We start from the raw sequence: 25,033 nt of genomic DNA, 5'->3' as shown, positions 1-25,033 counted from the left end.
AATGGAAAATCCTACAAAAATGGATATGGCCCAGTCCATCACGGGTAAAGCCCTTCCCATCATTGAACACATCTACATAAAAGGCTGATGCAGGAAAGCAGCATACATAATCAGAGACTCCCACCACCCAGCATATGCTTTCTTCTTGCTGTTGTCATCAGGAAGAAGGCACAGGAGCCTCAAGACTCGCACTACCAGCTTCCTGAACAGTTTTTATCCCTGAACCATCACAATCTTGACCAGAGGGGGATAACTTCAGAACTTCACTTGCCCCATCATTGAAATATTGCCATAACTTATGGTCTCACTTTCAAGGACTCTTTACCTCACGTTCTTGATGTTTATTGCGTATTTATTTATTATTTCTTTATTTTTGTGTTTGCACAGTTTGTTGTGTTTTGCATACTGGTTGAACACCGAAGTTGGTGCAGTCTTTCATTCATTCTATTATGGTTATTAATCTATAATGGATGTATTGCGTATGCCAGCAAGAAAATGGTGACATACGTGTTCTTTGATAATAATCTACTTCGAACTGTGGTTATGGTCAAAGAGAAATATTGGTACCAATGTGGAGCAAATTAGGGTATGAGCCTTCAACTCAGAGTATCATAGAGACAGACATCTGATTACTGAATGATGTGAGATGTTGATCTGGTGGGGGAAGAAGTTGAAAAATAAGAATTTGACTTATTTGATGGACCTCTCAGTCTGGCAATGCATTGGGAAGATCAAACTTTCCTGTAGTACCTGGCTATAGAGGTAGCAAGGTAAGGTATTGTGTTCTAGGTTCTCCAAAAATAGCATTTTACAAGAAGTGATACTATCCTGTGTGTAATTAGTTGGGATTCTTTTGGTATCTCACCTAAGAGCAGCAGTTTGAATTTGTGGAGTTAAATGTGGTACGATTTTCAGTTATATAACCTTGAAATGAAAGTGTTATGCAATTGAATTTCTGAGTAATTGTGTTCTAATATTTATTGTAGCCTCAGCTAACATTTTAAACTTTTATCTGTGATCATTATAATTTGTTGATTGAAAATAGTTTGTGGTGTATTTTATTGCAGTTTCTAATCAATTTCATTTAAAAAATATCAATGACATGCCATAAAAAGACTTAAGACACAAACTTGTTTAAGTTTCTAAGAGATTATAGTTTATTTGCATTATAAAGATTTCCTGTCAGCAGTGATTAAAGAATTTGATGTATAAAGACAAGTTAATTCAGCAGCAGGTAATTATGCTCTTTAAATATTGTGATCATATCTATGTAACTTTTCTAAGAAAAGGCAAATATATCAAAATCCTTAAATTTCTCTTCAGCTGCTAATTTCATACTCGATACTATTCTTACCAAATTCCTGGGAAACATTTCTGTTTAGTCACTGCCATGTCCCCAAGCAACCCAAAGCCATGTGAACAATTGAATAGGCACTGTGGGTATCTTGCTTAGGGCTGAATTGGGTTCAAGTAGTTGGGGAAGAGAGAGACAGGGACTGGAAGCTCCTTGTCAACACTTAGGTAATAGAGAAGTGAAGCCTTGCTTACTTTGGATTGAGCCCTGATGGAACTACGTCTAGGAAATACTTGACACATCTCATTTTCTAACCTAAGGAAGGATATAAAGGAGCTGTATGAAAAGTTCACCTAACTAATTCCTAGGATAATGGATTAAGTACATTGGCCTTGTGCCCTCTTAAATTTAGAAGAATGAGAGGTAATGTTACTGAAACATGCATAACACTTATGTATAAAAGAGGATATATAGGGTGTTGTTCTCCCAGGCTGCCTTGTCTAGAATAAAGGATTCAGTACAAAGATGAGAAGAAATTGCTTCTCTCAGCGGATGACATTTCTTCAGTAGTATCCCTCTCAAAGGTCTATGGATCTTACTTATTGAGTATGTTCACGGCAGAGATAGATACTTTTTATGTGAAGGGAATTCAAGGACTGGTGCAGGGAAGTGATGCTTCGATGAAAGGTTATCTATGATCTTACAGAAAAGTAGAGAGGACAAATGATCTGCCCCATTCCTATTTCCTATGACCTTATATATTTGGGACTTCAGTTCAGGTTGCCAGGGGATGGAGATGGTGTGCCAGAGGTGGGTTGTCTTCATAGATTGAGGCCTGAAGAACAGAAGATTTGTTTGGGGTTTTATGATTGGGTGCTTGGATAAGCTTCTTCATGTTGTTCTATAATTTTGAGGTTCCATTAAATTAATCTTAATTTACAGCCCAACATTTGACCCCTTTATTATTTATTAAACGTAGTGTTTAACATAGAAGTAATATTTCTGATAGCGGGGGAACCTTAGCAATCTCTCTTCTCAGTCAGGGATTCTTAACTTTGTTCTAAGAAAGAAATGCCAAACAAGAATGGTAGAAGCATTCAGCAGCTCAGGACCATCAGTGGAGTAAGCAATATTCAGTGTTCCGGGTCAATGATCCTTTATCAGAATAGGAAAAGGGAGGAAACAAACAGGTTTCAGCGATGAAGAGGAGGAGTGGAGAGAATAGGTCCAATATCTGTGATGAGGTGCAGATCAAAGTTATCGTGGTAAAACTACTTTTAAAACTGTCGGAATGCAGTAGTGGATGGAGATGGAAAAATGGACGAGGCAGGATACTTTTGGAATGCTGAAAGGGAAGGTGGGGGGAGTGGGTAATTGAGCTGAAGTGGCTGATGATGGGATCCTTTTGCAGGTAATTGACATTCTGGAAGATTTATATGGTGCTTTGGTGGAAAGCAAGAACAAGGGAAATACTAATATCTGGCTGGAAGGAGAGAAGAATGAGGGGAAATTGCAGGAAGTAGAGGAGGCATTTTCAACCACTCCCCTTCTCATTGCACTTGGCCGTGCAACCTTGGAAAATGCAACTCCTGCCATTGTTGATTCTCCTTCCATCACAAGGAACTCAATAACCCAACAAATCTATATCTGTGTGCTCATGCAGTTGTTCACTCGATCATCTTCCAGTTCATGTGTTGTATCGCATGCTCACAATGTGGAGAAAGCAGGCACACGTTTGGGAAACTGCTTTACACAGCACTTGTTATTCAGTCCCTGAGAGAAACGTTGAGCTTTCTGTCACATGTTACTTTAATTCTGACTCCATGCCACAGTCTATCCTCCCTATCTTGCATTGATCCAACAATATAAAACACATGTTTGAGAAACAGCACCTCGTCTTTTATGTGGAGACTTCACAGCTTTTGGGATTTAATATTGCATTTAATAATTTTTATTTCCCTCCGTGGTTTTTTGGCTGGGTGTCTCAGTTTTAGTTTGTTGCACTTTGTTATCTGTCTCCAAAACTTGTTTTTTCCCCAAGGAATTGACCTGAAGTATCTGCTGCTCTGACAGTTTTATTAATGGGAACACACTTGATTAGTTTGTAAAGATGCAATTAGATTAATTATTTAACTCTCCCTTTCATCTTGGGCTCAATGTGTTGATGTGTATTTAAGCCCCAAAACTGCTCATTAAAATGATTTGAATTATGAACAAATTAGATGAACAAATGGAAATGATGGATAGTGTAGGGATAGTTGATACATTAAGCCTGCCCCATATAGTCATGTTGCAATCAAATATCATGACCCCGTAATGCTCCCCATCGACCAGCAGTCATGTAATCCCCCCTGAGAGAGGTAAAAAGCATTAATTGCAAACCTTGGACCATTTCAGGGAAAATAAAGATAATTGGTGATATTTCCTTTTTGACCTCAAAGACATTATAATGAGTCCTAACAGTTCTCAGATTCACTTCACTCAATTTCAGTCAATATCAGTGGCTGCGAGAAGCTCACTCCATTCCCTTTTGAAGATTTGCCGTGAATTTCTGCTGTATGAGCTTGCAACTTGAACCCCTGCAAAAAGTGAGCACTTCTGGTATTAAACCTATAATGCTGTGCTAATGTAATTTATTTACTTGATGTCCAGTGGATGAATATCCTGGGCTAATATTTCACTTTATTATGCTTCCTTCTCGTCTCGGCAAGACAAATTGCTAGACGTTGGTTGACATCAGGTGCACAGCGTATGAGCAATCCCGAGCATGAATCTATCTGTTAACAGGTTGCGAATTTGGCTTCCAACACCAGCAAACTGAATGAATATTTAACCACAATCTGGTTGTTTTGAGAAATTTAGTCAATTTGTTTGAATTAATTGCCCTCATTAAAACCACCATGCACACTTCATGCATGACTGTCATTCATTAGGGTTGGCATATGTATTTGCATTAAATATATCTACTTTCTGAATCACGTGGCTCTTTGAAGTAAAGTATAATGCTTAAATGGGTTTGCAGTCTGTATCAGTGCGATCATAAATCTTACTTCTATTTTGGTCGAGCTGTTCAGTTTGTGTGGATAACTTTGCAAAAAATCACAACTTCAATCCATTAAATACTAAATCGAAAGCATGCTGGGATAAATTATAAACAACTATTTGTTTATGTGATACAATAATTGATACTTTAAAGAAATCAACCACTCTGATATCTTGCTAGACACAAAGTCTGGTCAGTATTTCAACTACTAGACCAATGGGCACCACAACTGAGTAGCTTCTGACGATGCGATAGATTCGATTTTGTTCCTCCCCTTTTCATCTCGGGCTCAATGTATTAAAGTGTATTGAAGCCCCAGTAGTATTCACCAAACTGCTGTATGTCACCCTGTTTGTACATGAAAGGCTTTGCACTTCACTCATGATTTATTTCCTTCTTATCTTTGAGAGAACTGAATAATTAACAAGAAACTTACCATAGTAAGATATGGAGCAAATAATGCCAAACAATGATATCAATGTATTTCTTTAAAAAAATTTTTTTTTGGCATGTGTGTGCGTCTGTGTGTGTGTGCGCGATGGCAGCGGGACGATGTTTTCTTCATGCCCTTACAAGGTGCGGAGCGAGAGAGAGAGACTGTGTGGTGCGCCGCTCCCCACACAGACACTTTGCAGTATTTTTCCCTTTATTTTACGAGGTTCGAGTTGCGATCTCGACACTCAACCCGGCATGGATGGAAAGTGTACTCGGGAGCGGACCCGACTGGGTTCGAACCCGGGAACCTCCGTTCCAGAGTCTGGCGCTGATGTCATTGCGCCACCAGCCAGCCCGATATCAACGTATTTCAAGGGAGAGATAGGAAATGTTCTCTTCCTAATTTGGTTGATGGAGCTTTGTTGTATTTTAATGAATTAAAGTGTGAGCATATGTAGCTCTGAATGTTTTTATATTATTCACCCTGTTGACTCATTGATTTTACATTTCTTAACTCGACCCAAGAGTTGTGAATTTGGTATTCTTGAATCAGAGATTAGTCGTAATATTTTATGAGTCCTTACATTATTATGATTAAGTATTACCTTCCAAAATTCCTGGTTATAACAACCAAAAATAATTTGTGGTGATCAATGTGCAAAGTTTAATTCTGGCTATTTTGAGTGGGTTTTAGAGAGAACTTAATATTGAATCTCTGGAATAAAGCTCTAGTTTTGACTGCTGCTAATTGCAGTCAGACTCTGCAGAAAATTGCTGCAAGGGGAATAAAGGAAGTTTCAATATTCAATATTCAATAAAATTAGCAGATGCTAAAATGGAAAATTATGTCTGGGAACATATTGTAACATGAATATTTTATATTTTTTTAATAATGTGTGCAAAGGAATAGGGATCAAAGGGGAACTCTCAGGAGATCTGGTGCTAATTATCACAGATCTGATGAGTAAACGGATAGCTACTTTGCTGTGCAAATTCTTAATGATTTGAAGAACATCATTTGAATTTGAACGAGTGCAAATTAATGTGTAATCCAGTGTGTTAGAAATAGATCCTTGGTCCTTGCACAAAGTGAACATTTTATGCATTACTGTACATTGTATTTAATTGATGTCAAACATACTAAATTTTAAACTCGAGTACATCACACAGTGGCAACGGCTAAAGCCATTCAAGTCTCTATACCCATGACTGTGTGGCTAGGCTTAGCTCAAATACCATTTATAAATCTGCTGATGATACAGCCTTTGTTGGCAGAATCTCATATACTGACAAGAGGGCAAACAGGAGCAAGATGTACCAAATAGTTGAGTGGTGTCACAATAACAATCTTGCACTTAGTGTCAGTAAGACCCAGAGATGATTGTGGATTTCAGGAAGGGTACGACGTGGGAACACAAACCTATCCTTATAGAGGGATCAGAAGTGGAGAGAGTGAGCAATTTCAAGCTCCTGGGTGTCAATATCTCTGAGGATCTAACCTGGTCCCAATATATTGATGCAGCTATAAAGAAGGCAAGACAGTGGCTATATTGATCAGAAGTTTGAAGAGATTTGGTTTATCTCCTAAAACATTCAAAAACTTCTCCATATGTACCTTGCTGAGCATTCTGACTAGCTGCATCACCATCTGGTATGGGGTGGGGGTGGGGAGCGCTCTACTGTACGATATCGTAGCAAGCTGCAGAGAATTGTAAAATTAGTCAGATCCGTCCTTGGATACTAGCCTTCATAGTATCTAAGACATCTTTTAGGAGTGGTGCCTCAGAAAAGTGAGTTCCATCATCAAGAATCCTCACCACCCAGGACACGCCTTCTTCTCATTGTTACCACCAAGAAGGAGGTACAAGAGCCTGAAGGCACACACTCAGCGAAACAGGAACAGCTTCTTCCCCTCTGCCTTTTGATTTCTGAGTGGACATTGAACCCCTGAGCATGACCTCACTACTTTTTTAAAATTTCTGTTTTTTTGCACTACTTGTTTAAATTTGACTATACATTTATGTACTTATGTAACTCAGTTTTTCACTCTATATTTATTTATCATGTATTTCATTGTACTGCTGCTGCAAAGTCTCATGACATATGCCAGTGATATTAAACCTGATTCTGACTCTATTTCGACCTCTGTGAGGTTTACTATGGCTGATGCATTAGCCATTGTTGAAATGGCAGTATACCTCCTGCTATTTTGATTAAATATGAGAAACTTTGATTAACCTACTGCCTTTCACAAATTTTGAAGAATCTAAGTTTCTTGATGAATAATGAAATGCATTTTGCAATATAGTCACGATATTAGATGACGACTCATAGCACTTACTTTCTCCAATTCTGCAAGAGTCGAAGTTTCTCAGTTTTCACACGTCAGCAGATATTTCCATCTTTCCAGCTCTCCAGTCAATAGGTTTGAACTTTCTGTTTTGCTAAAATCTCAAGGTTTAGTTCTATATGAACAAAAAACAAATGATGCCATGATTGAACCTTGGCTCCAGCGGATTTGAATGCCTGACCTTTCAACTCCGATAGTAAAACAAGAAGTGCTAGAGGTACTCAGCAAGTCAAGTGGCATCTGTGGCTGGAAAGATATTTTCGATATTATTTCAACGGTCGTAAATATAGACTTACAACCTCATCCAATTACTGCTACCTTTGGACTACCAATGATAGACTTAAATAATTTAACCTCTTCATCACGAAGGATGATTGCATTTCTTACTTTAATGGCTAGAAGGTCCATTTTGTTGAATTGGAAAGAGATTAACCCTCCTAAGGTATTTCATTGGTTTTCACAAACTATAGTGTGTTTGAATTTGGAGAAAATTAGAAGTGCAGTTTATGACCCTTCCATTAAGTTTGAAAAAACTTGGAGGCCATTCATTCAGCATTTTCATTTGATGTAATTTGATCAGTTCCAAACTTGTTTTATCTCTCTGTACTGTTGTTGGAGGGGAATGGAGTCGTCGACACTAAGGTTTTCTTCTTTTCCATTTTTAAGTTGTTAGTTTTGCCCAAGTCTTTAAGTTTAGTTGATTAATTTTGTTTTTCTTTGGGGATGGGGTTTTTTTTTGGTTTTGTTTTTTTTCTTTTTCATGATTTTTTTTTCATTTTTTTTTTGATTTGTATTATCCGTTGTCAGTTCTACATGATTCGGAGCTTTGTTAACTTACACTATTTGATTTTACAATTACTTTTCTTAAGTGTAACAATATATCTCCTATTATTTGTATTATTGCTATGTTTTGTTTCTGTATTTCGAAATTAATAAAAAGATTGAAAAAGAAAGAAAGTGGCATCTGTGGAGGGAGGATTAATATTTCAGGTTGAAGACCTTTACTTCGAACTGTGCAAGACTGGGAAACAAGCATGTTTAAAATTGCAGAGAAGTGGGAGGAGTAGAGAAGACAAAGGGAATGTGATTTCCCTCTAAAAACCAGAATGCTTTAAATAACATCACTGGAGAGAATAAAACGGAATTAACTTTACATATTGATGACCTTTGAACTGAATTTGTTTGCTTTATTACAAATTGAAAAGGTTGGCTATCTGAAAGCGATGAATTTGTTGTTGAGTCCCGAAGTTATGTCTACAAACTTATGTTGGGCTTCTTTGCAATAATGCAAGAGGGCAGAGATATGGAGATGGGAGTGGTAGGGTGAATTAAAGTGACAGGTGGCTGGAAGTTCGGTTTTATCCTTCTGGACTGAACGGTATTCCACAAAGCAGCCGCCCAATCTGTATTTTGTTTCTCAAAAGTAGAATCTACTTCATGGACATCAATCCATTACACTAAACTAGAAAAAAAACTCCAAGCCAGGTAAGCCAGTCTTCACCTAGGAGTGTTTAGATCCTTGGATGGTGTGAAGGGAAATGGTGAAAGAGCAGATGTTGTGTGTCTGGGACTGCATGGGTAGGCTGTGAGAAGGAGAGTGAGTGTTAGTGGAGATGAAGGAGTGAATTGGGTATGTAATATTCCCTTTTGAATGTTGAAAGGGGAGAGGAAGGCAGTATTTGTCAGGTGTGTATTTCCTTGACAGTGGTTTAAATTACCAGGGACGATCCATTGAATGTGTTGGCACATGGGGTTGGAAAGTGAGAGCCAGAGGAACCATGTCCTTGCTCTTTGAGGGAGGATTGGGGAATGGGAAAAGAAATGCAGGTGTGAGAATCTTGTCAGTTGTGTGGTTGGTTAAAAAAAAAGTCCCTTCCTAATGTTGTGCGCCACCACACTCAGTAAATCATCCCTTTCAATTTTTGCCACTACAGAGTCTTGAAAAACTATTCAGCCCTCCCCCCGAAGCCATTGTTCACGTAAATGAGTATTGCAATCAGGGATTTTGATCAATTTAGCTGAGAATTTTCATTTGTGAATCACATGCTGCTTTTTCACAGTGGAGCCCAAAAATCAGAGAAAATTGTGAAGCATGAAAAACTAAAAATTCAAAACCTGAAATGTCACCAGTTCAAAGTGTTTAGCCACCTTTGATCAGCTGCCTCTGAATTAAACCACCTTTCATAGCTATTCCAGTCAGTAGTCTTTTTCACAAGTCTCTGTGCAAAATTGGTCAAGCTGTACCAGGGTTAGTTGGGGAGTGGTGGTGGACGTTAATCTTGAGGTCTTGCCAGAGATGTTGGATTGAGTTAAGGTCAGGACTATGACTGGGCCACTCGAGAACTTCAATTTTTTTCATTTGAAGCCATTGTACGGTTGCTCTGGTAGTGTGCTTTGGGTTGTTGTTTTGCTGAAATACAAGCTTCCTGCCCAGTTTATACTTTGTGGCAGAGGCTTGCAGATGGTTATCCAGGGGCTGTCTGTATTTAGGAGTGTGTATCGCCCCATCAATCCTGACCAGATTTCCAGTCCCTGCTGCTGAAAAGCATCTCCAAAGCATGATGCTACCTCCACTATATTTTACAATAGAGGTGGTGTTAGCTGGCTGATTCGTAGTATTAGATTTATGCCACTTTATGTTGAGGCCAAAATGTTCCATTTTATTCTCATCTGACCATGAGACCTTCTTCTACGTTTTTACAGTATCTTCTAAGTGACGTTTTGCAAAAGTCTTTACGGGCAAAGCCTTAGAGATTGTGGACCCAGTAACTCCGTCTCCAATTGCAGCCACTGACTTCCGCAGCTCAGTCGCAGTGACTGTTGATGTCACAGAAGCCTCTCTTACCGGTGCCATTCTGCTCTAGAAGTTAAGTTTACAGGGGAGGCCTGACCTAGGCAGTGTAGCTGTGGTTTTATATTTTTCCTCTTTTTCACAGTGGACTGCACTGAGGTCCAGGGTATGTTCAGTGCCTTTGAAATGATTTTGTAGCCTTCCCCAGATTTGTACTTCTCTATTATACTTTCCCTTACTTAGCTCGAATGTTCTTGTATCCTCATTTTGGTTTGGTTTGTTCAAAATCTACCATACTGCTGGACCTTACAGAGAGAAGGGGTAGTTACTGCTTTCTTATAAAGTAATTGAAAATACATGATCCTCCAATTTTCTACATCAACACATTGGGTGAGTTGTTAAGGTAATATATTGCAATACCCCCAGAGTCTCCTGAGAGGGGAGGAGGATGAGAGACTCAACAGGATGGTCATACCAGCAACGGCCAGGACAGGAAACACAACTACAAGGAAGCTAAAGCAAACAACACTGACCGGAGAGGAATTCACGGTAAGATGTCATTGTGGGAAAGTCTGCAAAAACATCAGAGGGCTCAAGATACATCAGAGCAAGTCTAGATGTGGATCAATGGTGACCCACGTGCAGCGCACAGACTTAGAGTCCGGTGAGACAAAGGAGAATTCCAGCCAGGAAACACCCCACAGAGCTGAAGATCTCTCCGCACTTGAGTCACCTCAGCACCGAACAACAGACCTAGTGAGTTCCTCTTCGGCTACTCCAATCCATTCGTCAAGGAAAGACAGGATCAAATGGCCTAGATCGTCAGACAATATCGCCTGGATGCAGTTCGATGATGATCTAGACGGCATCCTGGAAGTTGCCTTAGCAGGTCCAGTACACAGAAAGATTGACTCACTCACAGCCATAGCGTACAATCTAGCAAAGGAATGATTTGGCCCAATGGAGCGGAAAAGCCAGCCCGAGTTACGGCAGCAACCAAATAGGAGGGAAACAGAGATTCGGCGCTTGAGAGGCGAATTAAAGGCGCTCAACAAGAGGTTTAAAACCAGCTCACCGGCCGAAAAAGAAGGTATCAAGGACTTAACCAGTATGCTGCGGGAAAAGCTGTGCAAACTCCAGAGGGCGGAACATCTGTGACAGCAAAGAAGGAAGAAAGAGAAAAGGCGAGCGCAGTTTGTGAGAGATCCATTCAGCTTCACCAGGACTCTTCTTGGCCAACAAAAATCTGGTCTACGATCCAGCTCGAAGCCAGAGGTAGAGGAGCACCTGCAGGAGGCACACAGCCACCCACGGAGGGCTCAGGGACCAGGAACCAATCAGGCTGTGCGTAGACCGGAAAATCCATCAATTGAGCTGAATATGAAGGAGCCTACATGGCAGGAAATCCAGGACATCATCCGGAAAGCTAAAGCATCAGCTGTCCCAGGCCCAAGCGGCATACCCTATAAGGTGTATAAGAAATGCCCAAAGCTTCTTCGGAGGCTGTGGAAGGTCATGGGAAAGATCTGGGCCAAAGGTACTATTCCATCAAGTTGGAAATTGTCAGAGGGATGCTTTATTCCAAAGGAAGAGGGTTCTTCCACAATTGCCTAGTTTAGGACAATTTCTCTCCTGGATGTGGAACGTAAGATTTTCTTTTCCGTGCTTGCACGAAGGTTGACTTCTTACGTGACGCAGAACCACTATATCAGCACATCCATCCAGAAAGGCGGTATTCCAGGCTTTTCGGGGTGTCTGGAGCACACCTCAATAATTAGCCATTTGATCCGTGAGGCCAAGCAGAAAAAAGGAGACCTAACAGTTGTCTTGGTTAGACCTCGCAAACGCCTACGGGTCTATTCCAAATAACCTCATCCTAGAAGGACTCGACCACAACTACATCTCAGTGGCTATTGGAGACATGATCACCAGCTACCTAGGAGGATTCATACTCAGATTTACATCAGCCCATTTCACAACTAGTTGGCAGGACCTCCAGAAGGGGATTCCAACAGGGTGCACCATCTCCCCCATCCTATTTATTATGGGAATGAACCTCCTATTATCAGCAGCAGAACATGTAACCCGCAGCCCGACGCTGGAGTCAGGCATTGTTCAGCCAGCTGTACGAGGATTCATGGACAACATCACTATAACAACTGTGTCACATGTCCAAGCAAGATGGGTATTGGAAACCCTGGGTAATGTAGCCATTTGGGTGAGGATGTCCTTCAAGGCTAAGAAGTCCAGGTGCATGGTGATCAGAAAGGGCAAAGTTACTAGCAAGTTCAGCCTCCAGGTTCAGGGTGAGGTCATCCCTTCCATCGAAGATAACCGGATAAAATGCTTGGGGAAGTGGTTTAATGTGTCACTGACAGTTGGGGCCAATGTCACCAATGCTGTGAAGCAGACAGAGAAATGGCTGAAGAAGATCGACAAATCTGGACTTCCGGGTAAATTCAAGACCTGACTGTACCAATACGGCATTCTGCCCAGGCTTCTCTAGCTCTTCACACTTTATGAGTTCCCCATGACTGTCGTAGAGGGCATCGAGAGGAAAACCAACGAGCACCTGTGGAGATGGTTGGGGGTTCCCCCCAAGCTTCTCTTCAGTGGGCCTCTATATTCAATCTGGGCAACTGCAGCTTCCCCTGTCATCTGTTGTGGAGGAATTCAAGGTGGCAAAATGCAGAGCTTTGTTAAGCTTGAGAGATTCTAATGACGTCTTGGTAAAGCAAGCAGGTGTTACAACCGGATCTGGGCGCAAGTGGGCAGCCAACGCAGCTGTGGAGGAGACAGTGTGTTCTCTGAAGCTGCGAAATATCATCGGCAACCCCTGCGTCGGGCGGCAAGGCCTCGGCTCAGTTCACTTCCAGAAGTGGGGAAACGCAAGCATGAAGAACGGGTGAGACATAGTACAGGCAGAAGTACGGATCCGTGAGGAAGAGAAGCGGATGTCAAAGGCAGTGGAACAAGGGTCCCAGGGTGCCTGGACAAAATGGGATCTGCCTAAGCACAAGATCTCATGGGCAGAGTTATGGAGACTGGAGCCCTTCCGTATTTCCTTCCTCTTGCGATCTGTGTATGACACCCTTCCTTCACCATTACATCTGTACACATGGGGGATGAGAGAGGACCTGAACTGTAAGCTCTGTGGTCAAAAGGGGACACTGGCTCATATACTGTCTGGGTGTAAAACAGCTCTAACTCAGGGACGGTATAGGTGGTGCCATGATAAGGTGCTTCTGGCTCTTGCTGACACACTAGAGCGAGAGAGATGCAAGAAGAGGACAGCTGGCACAGATTTGAGGAAGGCCATCACCTTCATCAAAGAGGGAGCTAGGCCTTTCATAACCAAACAACCAAAGCCCAACCTGCTGCTAATGGCCAGGTCCTGGGAAGTGAGGGTCGACCTGGGAAGGAGGTTGCAGTTCCTGGATGTGGTGCACACAACCCTGCGCCTGGACATTGTACTGTGGTCAACGGAAGACAAGAAAATAATTCTGGTTGAGTTGACTGTGCCGTGGGAGGAGGGATGGGAAGAAGCCCACGAGAGAAAGGCCTTGAAGTACCAGCCCTTACTGCAGGAGTGTAAAGACAAGGGATGGTAGGCATGGTTGTTCCCTGTAGAGATCAGCTGCAGAGGTTTCCCAGCCAAATCAGCATGGCAGTTGTTGTCAGATGTCGGCCTGGACAAAAGGAGCAAAAACACAAGCAGCATGTAGGATGGGGTAAGAGGCAGAACGAGCTTCTTGTTGGATTTGGAGTAGGCGAGTGGAGGGGAGCTGGAAGCCAGGAGCAGATGGGCAGTGATTTGGCCACCGCTGCCGGCCCACCAACTGGAGAGTGTCGTGGTTGAGGGTCGAAACAACACTCGATGAAGGTTAGGAACCACCTGATGACATCTGCTCCTGGCTGAAGGCTACAGTTACCTTATAAGGTAACTGGAGAATGCACCCTAACAGGTGTATGTAACAAGTAACTACTGAGGAAAGTGAGCATAGTAATTACAAAGGGATTGAGTACCTTCTCAGCCTCACAATGTTAGTTTTTAATTTTTAGTAAATTGACAGGTTTTGTAATTTTTATTTTGATTTGACATGATGCACAATGTTTTGTAGATTAGCTCAAAAATCCTCCTTCAATATATTTAAATTTAGAAAATGAGACGGTAAAATGTGAAAATAGTTGTGGGGCTAAATACTTTCCCAAGACACTGTGTACACCTGGGAATTATTGCCATCTTCTCCACTTTCAACATCCCAAAGGAAATATTACATCCCCAATTCTCTCTTTCATCGCCACAGACACACTTTCCTTCTCACAGCCAGCCCGTGCAGCCCCAGAGATACAGCTGCCTTTTCACCACTAACGCATTTCTTCAAGGTTTAATGCTTTCCAAAATTTAATGCTCTTCAAGATTTGCAGTGTTCCAACACTACTCTTAAGAAAAACCTGAGGTTTAAAATCTCTCCAGTTCTTGTCCTTTAATCACACCACTGTACTGATTTTCTGTTTAACTCAAGCAAAATTGTTACTAGCCCATGTATTTCAAATGGCTTTCTGAATTCAAACCAAGATACTCCAAGGGCATATTTTTATGACATACTGTAGAATAACTTCCACTTGAAGCCGTTATATTTAATTTGAAGTTTGCATTCTGTTCTGTTCTTCCTGTAAGATGAATTTGAGAGCACTATTGATGTCACAGAAAACTTACTGTGTTCTGGTTACACGGCAAATTTACATAACAGTGATTGATTTGTCTAGTAGGTCAAATAATTATGACCTCCATCTACATTAGTGCCCCAACCTTGCACAATGCACATTAACCTCCTTCCCAAGATGCTGGTAGGCCTATTGTTTCAGCCTACTCTGTCCCACTGAACTGATCTTACTACCTTAACTCCATTCTCTCTCTTCACTCACATCTTTTGACATCTCTACTGCTCTCAACTGTTTTGATAGTTTTCAAATTTCTGTTTCCAATCAACTTATCTTCACCATGGATATCCAACCCAGTGCAACCCCATCCATGGGCAGAATGGGCTGAGCACTTCTATTTCCTCCTTTCCCCCTCCACCCTTTCTCTCCTTCAGCTGAATTTGAACATGTTCCCAAACCGTTCAGAGATGTAGCTATAAGAACTTGCATGGGACTAAACTATGCTTCTAACTTCATTGAATATGTAGAACAGTCTTTGCTTCAGTGCTATTCTGGCCCCTATCCTTAACACATTTTTTTCTCTTCATAGTCCGATTGCCATTTTTTTGAATTAATTGTTACCTTAACAACTTTATTTCATTAGTTTAAAAAAATATTATTGAGGTACAGCGTGGAATAGGCCCTTCAGCCCTTCAAGCCATGCTACCCAGAAATGGCCAGTTGAACCCTAGCCTGATCACAGGACAATTTACAATAACCAATTAACTTGCCAACTGGTACGGTTTTGGACTGTGGGAGGAAACCGGAGCAGTCGCAGGAAACTTGTGCGGTCTCGGGGAGAACGTACAAACTCCATAACCTGAATTATTAACCTGTTTTGCTCATGTGAGCATTGCTTGACCCACCGAGTGGTTTCAATAATTTCCTCTCTGTTTTAGATTTCCATGATTTCACCCTTTTGTTTCAAATGATAATTTACCTCTGTTTATCTCAAAAGACAACCACAGATACTGGAAATACTCAGTGAGTTAGACCACAAGACCATAAGGTATAGGAGCAGAAGTAGGCCATTCGGTCCATCATGTCTGCTTCACCATTCAATCATGGGCTGATCCAATTTTTCCAGTCATCCCCACTTCCCTGCCTTCACCCCATACCCCTTGATGCCCTGGCTAATCAAGAACCTATCTATCTCTGCCTTAAATACACCCAATGACTTGGCCTCCACAGCTGCCCGTGGCAACAAACTCCACAGATTTACCACCCGCTGACTAAAGTAATTTCTCTGCATCTCAGTTCTAAATGGATGTCTTCAATCCTGAAGTTGTGCCCTCTTGTCCTAGAATTCCTCTGCCATGGGAAATAACTTTGCCATATCTAATCTGTTTAGGCCTTTTAACATTCAAAATGTTTCTTTGATATCACCCCCCCTGCCCACATTCTCCTGAACTCCAGGGAATATAGCCCAAGAGCTGCCAGACATTCCTTATATGGTAACCCTTTCATTCTTGCAATCATTCTTGTGTATCTTCTCTGAACCCTGTCCAATGTCAGTATATCCTTTCTAAAATACAGAGCCCAAAACTGCACACAATACTCTTAAGTGTGGTATCACGAATGTCTTACAGAACATCACATCCCTGCTCTATTATTCTATACCTCTAGAAATGAATGCCAACATTGCATTCGCCTTCTTCACAACCGACTCAACCTGGCAGCAACTCTCAGACCAGAAACTGAGTTAATGTTTTAGGCCACTGTCCCTTTATCAGAAGTTGCACAGGAAGGGAGGGGTGTCATGAACAAAGAGAATCTGGCTTCAGGTGAAAACATTCAAAGGTTCCTTTATTATCAAAGTATATAACTCGGAATTTCTTCTTCTCCAGATAGCCATGAAACCAAGAAAGAAAAGAGTGGCATCACGATCATCGACCCTCAAATCCCCCTCCCCCGCACAAAAAAATGAACTATAAACGGAACAGGATCATCAACCCTAAAATCCCCTTCCCCTGCACCAGAAAAAATTGAGGAAGTTCGGGCGAAAAACACAGAATATAAAAAACTATAAGACTGAAAGGAAAATCCATAGTCCAAGACCATATCCATATCCAAATCACAGAAAACCTGGGTAATGTTCCTCAGGTACAGTGGCAGGACATGCAGGCTTCCCCCTCTGGTGCCATTGCAATTCCACCAACCATCAAAAGGCAGATAGCCTGCACACACCTTATGTATCTGACTCCGAATGTTTCCGAGTTCTGCGGAGAGATTGTTGACCAGACCAGTTAACTTTGATTCTCTTCATATAGATGCTGCCTGACTTGCAGGGTATTTCCTTTATTTTGTGTTTTTGTCGCCTGATATATCCATAGTCTGCATTATATATCGCATTAATCTGTGCTCAGGGCCACTTGCACAACAGATTTCTGCAGCTCTCCAACCCTAATGCATTGCGCATAATATTGTTGCTGTTTGTTTATTCCATTCATTATCCTCAGTTTGAGTCACATTATGCTCTTTTTTAAGTGTGATGGTGAGGACTGAGTGGCAATGCATCTATTTGCATAAATTCAGCAGTGCATTGCTTTTGGCACTGAGACGTGAAGTATACTGTCTGAGATCCGGGTGTGAAATGTAATCTCAAGCCACTATCCTGCCCTATTTTCAAATTCAGTTTGAGATGATTTAGTCTGTAAATCTGCCCAAGAGAGTTGTACCCAAGCAGTCAGACAGTTCAATAATTAATAAGTTTCCAGATTTCGGAAGTTGCCCAAATAATCAATCAGGTAAAGTATTCATCTCTAACAAGCGTGCAGAATTCAAGTTTTAGAAGCAGCTTTTGATTGTTATTTGCAAACTTTTATTGCAAACAATGATCAGTATAGCGGTTCAGGATCAAGTCCTGCTCAAAGGATAAGAGTTCAGGCATCATGGCTGGCCCTCCAGGTCATTACGGAGTAGGTGTTGCAGGGTTAGAGGTCCCATCTATTCTTAAATATAGGGTATCAAAGAAAACAGGTTATCTACATGTTTGTGGGAGCTGCTGTATAGAAATTGGCATTTGCGTTTACCACGACTGCAGTTCAGAAAAAAATCTTAATTGGTTCAGCAGTGCTCTGGGACATTTTGGGGCTGTAGTAGGCATGATATAAGGATAAATCTGTCCATTGTTAACTGTAGAAAATATAAAATGAATGATCATTAAAGGTAATAGACATATCCTTGTAGATATTTTACAGAAAAATGCTGATGCTTTTTGGATCACAGAGATATGCAAAAATCATAGACAATGTGCAAATGTAAAAAATTGTTGTGACAGCCTGAGTACCTGATATTTCTACTGATGAACACTGTGTTTTGTGTAAGATCATTCATACCATTACAAGATACTATATATTTCCAGCACTGACAGTCTGTCATTTTTCTAGAAATGTTAGAAATATGTTTGTGTATTACCAAAGCAATTAATCTTCCTTATTGTGCCACACAGAAACAGAACACTGAAAAAATGAAAGGCATTGTTCAAAAATAAGAACTTTCTGAATAGTATGTGGAATGCTAATCTTGTCGTAATAAAAGTGACAAGATGAAGAATTGGCCTTCCAGTCATCTGAAATTTTATAAAAATAGATGATACTCTGTCAAATTACTGGTCAGCTCCACAAGATTAGATACAAATACACTGTAATGAACTCTCTGCAAAATCCTGAAGCATGAATGTCTTCATTGTTTACTAATGAGAAAAATGTACATACAATGATTAATCTGCACAGAAAAATTCTCTGTGTATTTTTCCCCACAAAAATGTTATTTGAGAACCTGCAGGTTTATTCTAATGTATATTTTTGTTTCAAATGAATTATAGATTTTAAATTACTTACCTGGTTGCAGACTTCAATGACAGGTGGACGATTGGTTTATAGAACATTTCCTTTCTGCGTGCAAGACTACCCTTGAGAATAGCCTGTCACTTTAATTCTCCATTCTGTTTTCACTCTGACCTCTCTTTGGTTGGTCTGCCACACAATTTCCATAAAACTCAACACAGGCTATACCTAGGCATGTTCCAGACCTGCAGTTGGGGGAATCTGGGAAGATCTGTCTGTGCTGAGTGTTGGGGCTTAGGATCAAGTGAAAGGGAGCATATACTGGCTCAAGAGGAGTAGCTATTGAAGATCGGAACTTCCATCAAAAATCTTGGATATTGTTGGATCAAAGGGTCAGGATTAGAATGTGGTCAGTCAAGAGGAATCTTGGGTACTTTGTGGATTGAGGGATTGCAAAGGTCAGGATGTTCTTTGCTTGAGTCCAAGCCTTGAGCTGGAGTGGTGTTTGCGAGGATTAGAGTGTTGGGAGGCCTGGGCCTGGGGCTCAGAAAGTCATGTGTGACATTGCTACAGTGGGGGGGAGGGGGTGTGGCTAGAGGGGCAAAGAATCAATAATAAGCAAAGATTTATTTCCAGTGGTTGAAGTTATAATGTGGAATTGTACATTGCTGTGTGAAAACCAGTTTGGTGGTGGAATGCCAAGTTGGTCATTTCCAAAACAAGTTGATCTCATTTTCCCCACGATATTCCAGAAAGTGCGTGGCCCAAAGAGTCACACCATTTCTGAGCACAAACTGTGACTTGCACCAGAAAGTGCCCATTCAAATTTCCAGTGATGCAGTCTGATCTGGAAATGGTTGATATCCCATCTGAATCTGAAAGAAATGATTTTCAATTGCGTATTACCGGAGAAAAAAGCAGCATTATGCAATTGAATTTCTTGTCTATGATCCCTTTTCAAATGATTTGAAGTAGTTACTGAAGCATATTAAGTCCGAGATAGTTCATCTAATTCATGTGAATGAAATAAAGGTGAGTGTTGGCTCTATGAATCACTCCAATGTACATGTCAGATAATTTTCCTAGAAACAGTCTCTATCCAGACTGTCTATGCAACTGTCTTCTGATGCAGCTGAAAGCACAGTAAGCATTGCTAACATACACTGTTTATGAGCCATTAAATGCTCCTCCTATGTTAACCCTTTCATTCCCAGGATAATTCTTGCAAACTTCCTCTGGATATTTTCAATACCAGTGTATCCCTTCTTAGATAGCCTAAAACTACTGACAATACTCCAAGGATGGTTGGGTTGGGGATGGTCAGATGAACAGGTGGCAATGGGGATGGCTTTGGGGTGGAAGGTGGGTTTGGGGGTTGGGAGGTTGGCACGAAGCTCTGCCTGCAGCACTCTCACTGAAAGAGAATTTTCTTCTAAACCTTCAGAAAGCAGTGCTCCATTTTAGCTATGGAAGCCCTGGTTGCTCCCTTGACTTTGACTGCTGGTCCAGCTGTATGTAATTACTGCCTGGGGTGGCTGTGAGTATTTACCTGAGAAGCAAGAGAAATGATGAACTGATGTACAGACAGGAAAGCATGGCTAAAATTCATAGGGCACTAGGTGGACAGTGCTGTGACCCACACCATGATGCTATTGGATTAAACTCCAGACCCATTGCTGATGTGCTGACAGACTCCAAATCAAAGATGTCTAGTCATTTCTAAGAGTCAGCTCTTAGCCTAGTCTACCAGCAGTGGGGAAGTGTCTGTAATTAGAAGGGCATTGCTCTGCTTCTGGGTGTCACCTGTCTGTTCACGAGGAGGAATAGTCCATGGGCTTGTGTTACCTCTGGATTCCACAAATGGAGCCACTTTACAAAGGGAAGACTCGAGAGGTACACACATAAGCTATAACCAAACCAATTCTTTCGAATGGAGAACACGCATTTTGACAAATTTGATTCATTGAAATGGAGTGGATTCCTGAAGAAGATTTATTTTTCAATGCATAGGGAATGGGTTTTATCGAAGCTTTGGTGACCTCTCAGCCGTGAGAAGGGTTCTGTTCAACAGTGAGGTATTGGGTATGTGAGAGTCCCCTCCTTTACAGGGTCTGCTCCCCAATTCCAAGCCATCTTCCTCCAAAATGAGGAGGTTAAGCACACAGTCAATGATTATTTCAGCAGCCTAAAATCAAATTATAGTCATGATGTACATGTGTGAGTATAGTAATGTGTAGGTGGCAGCTCAGTGTATGTGTGCATCTCCTATTTTGTGCCAGTATAAAGAAGATCTATGTAATTGTGGCAATAAGGGAATCAGTATCTTTAATGAAGGCCTTTTTTCAGCCTTGCCTTGTTGTTAGTGTCATTTCAGTCCTCAAAGGCAACGTTCCCTTGCTATGTTCTTCTATGGCTGCTCCACCAGCACCTCTCCCGCACTGCCACCCCCAGTGCAGAGGACATCGATGCAGGCATAAACCTCAGCCATTAGAAGCTAACTATTCCAGCTGTTGAACTTGGAGTTCTCTCCTATGCTTTCCAGTCTCTCTCTCCTCCATAGCAGAAAGTATGTGTGTAGCTTTAAAGCCTGAGCCCCTGCTATCTGGCAAAGTGCCAGCACTTGAATTACATTGAAAGTGATTCTGTTTAGGATTTGTGATTTGGAAGATAAGCAAATGAATGGTGGCTAAATCCTTTATCATGCTGTTTTGCATATGTTGGGAGCTCTTTTTACAATTTTTTTTATGCAACAATGTTTTAATGCTGCAATCTTTCATCACTGATTACTAACTATATACGTACTAGTAGTATATGATAGATTCTGAGCAGTAGTGTGTTAATTGACAATTATTATTATGCCGACAGAACTACTGGGTCTCGTCCTTACCTGGCCCACAAACTAAGTCAAAAATCACAAGGTGAAGCAAGCATCTGGCCCAAAAGTGGCAGCTCCCAGTAAGGCTAATTAGCTTTGGTGATGAGAATAGCAAACATGAGTTGTGCTGCTGCCTGTAAACTGACACTAACTCAGGAGAGAGAAATAAAAGAATTTCCGAAACTAGTAAAGATTGCAGTTGCTAATAGGTAATGAGGGTTTCTGCTAATAGGGGAAGAGATGAAAGATGTAGAGCTTAAAAATTAGAAGTGAACATGCAGAAAGTATGATATTATCGAAGTGCAGTAGACATAATGAAGGGCTGAGCAAGAATAAGATAAGCATTGATAAATGGACCAGCTGTCTAAGGTTTATAGAAACAGAAGATGTGGCAGAATCAGAGAGGCTTGCGCAGTGAGAACATTTTAGAATGAGACGTGTAAAGGTAACAGTAAAACTGAAAAAGTTGCGGAGACAGAGGATTTGTGTTGCAAATAAAGAACCAGGCAGAGAGGATTGGAGAATGAGAGTGGAAAGCATATGGAGACTAAAACATAGGGAGAATTGTATTCTAAATTTGGTTCATTGTCAATGCTGAAGTAAATAAATGCCAATAACTCAGTAGTTCATGTATTTTTGCCTCCCAGTGTCAGATTTGTTGGGAACAACATGGAGATATTAAGGAAAAGTAAGGTAAATTCCTTTGATCACCCGTTGTTAGATCTGGCATGATATTTCTTTGAATTGTCATTTGACCAGTGTATCCTTTTCTGATAGATCTGCCACCACTGAGGAATTGCATCAGCATATATTTCTCAATTATTTCAATGCATTTTTTTTCAATCTGATTGCAAAATGCATGTCATTTCTGATTGTTTGAAATAAATAACCATCTTTATATTGATAGCCACCTTAGCTTATTTGTTTTTTATACAGTGAATTATTGTTTTAAACCCAGTTTTAAGTTGACAAGCATGTTTTGCTGAGAATGTAGGCGCTGGAAATTTTAGCAATGTTTCAATACACTGTTGATGAAATTATATGACATCTCCAAGACCCTGTGAAATGCGCTATCACTCCTTGTAGCTTTAAAAAAGGTTTTGTGTGTCATGATTTTAATCATTTTCGGCAATGTTTTATCTGAGGTGATGGATAACAATTTTATGAAGACCAAGTTTTCATACGCCAATATCTTTTGACTGGCATTTGGCATTGACTGGGGTGACAGTCCATTGATTTTCCAGTGAAGCTGACATTACTAGCCCAGTTCTCAGATGTACATGGTGATGTGAAATGGCCTTAAAGGAGTGAAATATTAGATTGCTTGTGCTGTACATTAATGAGAAAGGCATGCTTTGCAAATGTTACATTGTGATATATTGCTGCTTGCAGGGCTTAATTGTAATAACTGATTACTACAGTGTCAGGAAAGAGCATGCAATCTTTAAAAAAAAGTTCCAGTAAGACTCAAATCAGACAGCAGAATTTGGCTTGATCCATTTTGCTGTCGTTAACATTAACCTTGCTTTAATTAAGAATTTATTTATTGAATTTATTAGAATGAGTTGTAATAGTGGCTATTGTGGATCTTCTCTTCATGTGCCTTGTGCGATACACACTTGGGTGATCATGGCTTTCCACATCGAACGATCCCATGCAGCATCAATGATATCTCGCGCACTTAGATCTGTTAGTTCTTTCAGTGTCCATATATTTTCTTCTTTGCCTTCCTCTTCCACGTTTCCCAGGCACATGGCCTTGTAATGTAAGGCATTCTATTTGTCCCTTTCTGATGACATGGCCCAGGAATTTAAGTTTCCTCTCATTTAATGTTCTCATTAAAGATCTTTTTGTATGGGCACGTTGGAGTACTGTCTCATTAGTTACCCTATCGCTATATGATATTTTCAGCATTCTTCTAAGAAACCACGTTTCTGTTGCTTCTCAGTTTTTCTGAAGTTCTGGTGTTATAGTCCATGTTTCGGAAGCATACAGCAAGATTGACCAGATGTAACATTTTAGTAGCCTAAGTCTTGTTGTCATAGAAATGTGTCTGTTGGTAAAAAATGGGTTTCATTTTTTGGAAGTTGGTTTTGGCAATAGCAATTCTTCTTTTTATTTCTACTTTACTTCTAGCATCTTGTGATATAAAGGTACCAAGGTAATTAAAGCTGGTCTTTTGTTCAATTTCTTGGTTACCGATGTATAATTGGCAGTTGGGAGTATCCTGCTGTTTTGATATTACTATACATTTGGTTATTTTTACAGTAGACAGACCAAAATCTGCACTTGTTTGTACTACTTTGTCTAGGAGGATTTGTAGGTCTTCAGCAGCACTTGCTATTAGGGTGGTATCGTCTGCATATTGTTGATGATAACACCTCCAATTTTTATCCCATCTAGGTCTTCTATTTCTCTGAGAATCATTTCACTATAGATATTAAACAATTCCGGTGAGACAACGCAACCCTGCCTAACTCCTCTTTGAATTTTAGTCCAACTGCTTATATTATCATCAATTTTTACTGCCGCCGTTTGGTTCCAATATAAATTTTGAAGCGGTTGTTGGTCCCTTCCATCAATGTTTAGTTTAGCGAGAATTTGAAATAATTTTTCATGTTGCACTTTGTCAAATGCTTTAGTGAAATCAATAAAACATAAAAAGACATCATTTTGATATTCAGTTGCCCTTTCTGAAAGCATTCGTAGAATGAAAATTGCGTTCCTAGTTCCTGTATCCTCAATAAACGCATATTGTAGTTTAGAAGTTTCTGGTCTTAACTTGTTTTTAATTCGACTCAGAACAATTCTCAACAAAATCTTTATTATGTGACTCATAAGACTGATTGTTCTATAATTTTTGCAGCCAATAGTTCCAGGAATTTTTGTCAGAGTTATAAATACTGATTTCAAGAGATCGTCAGGCAATACACCAGACTCATATATGTCATTAAACAGTTCAAAAAGAATACCTATGGCCAGATCTTCTAGGGCTTGTATCATTTCCTCTGAAATTTCATCAGGTCCAGTGGCTTTACCATGTTTCATGCTTTTCATTGCTTTTGTTACTTCTTCTTTGGTAATAGGTGGGCCAGAATTAGGGTGTTTAATATCTGGGGGTTCCCCTCTAATATCCTCAAACAGCTGCTCTATATACTGAATCCACCTCTCACATACTTTATCTGGGTCTGTAAGTATGTATCCATCTGCTGATCTTAGGCATCCTGTAGGAGAGGTTTTCTTAATTCCAGTAATTTCCTTAATTTTCTTGTGCATTTCTTTGCTGTTGTTAATATGGCCTTCTACTTCTTGCATTTTTAATTCAGCCAATCTTCCTTTGCAATCTTGCATAATTGTCTGGTCTGTCTGTCTAGCTGTCTGTATTGCACTTCATTATTTTTCACTAACCTTCTTTGTTCCATCAGATCTAGAATTTCTTGGGTTATCCACCCTTTGCTGGTGTGTTGGATTTCTTGTACTGGGATTATCTCCTCTGCTGGTTGTTGTATAGCATATTTAAATCTGTCCCAAATAGGTGTTGTTATGTTTTCGTTGAAGTGTTCCTCTACAACTGTCTTGAGTTGTTGCTTAAGTATATCTTTTTTAAGTTCTCCCAACATATACTTCTTTCTCTTTTTTCCACCTTTCAGTTTCTTTAATTTTGTTTTAATGGTAGCTATTACTGGATGGTGATCTGAACCACAGGTTACTCCTGGGTAGGCTATTGTGGATAACAACTAATAAAAAGACAGA

The 25,033-nt window shown here is 40.5% G+C and overlaps 1 protein-coding gene across 1 annotated transcript in view; it reads left to right on the top strand.

The window, feature by feature from the left end:
• Positions 1-25,033, top strand: part of sdk1a (sidekick cell adhesion molecule 1a) — a 744,722-nt gene that overhangs the window by 367,850 nt on the left and 351,839 nt on the right. The window lies entirely within an intron of this gene.

Source organism: Mobula birostris, chromosome 9, assembly GCF_030028105.1.
Source record: "Mobula birostris isolate sMobBir1 chromosome 9, sMobBir1.hap1, whole genome shotgun sequence".
Classification (NCBI taxonomy): domain Eukaryota; kingdom Metazoa; phylum Chordata; class Chondrichthyes; order Myliobatiformes; family Myliobatidae; genus Mobula; species Mobula birostris.
Note: the sequence above shows the minus strand (reverse complement) of the source record. Positions and strands in the feature narration are given on the sequence as shown.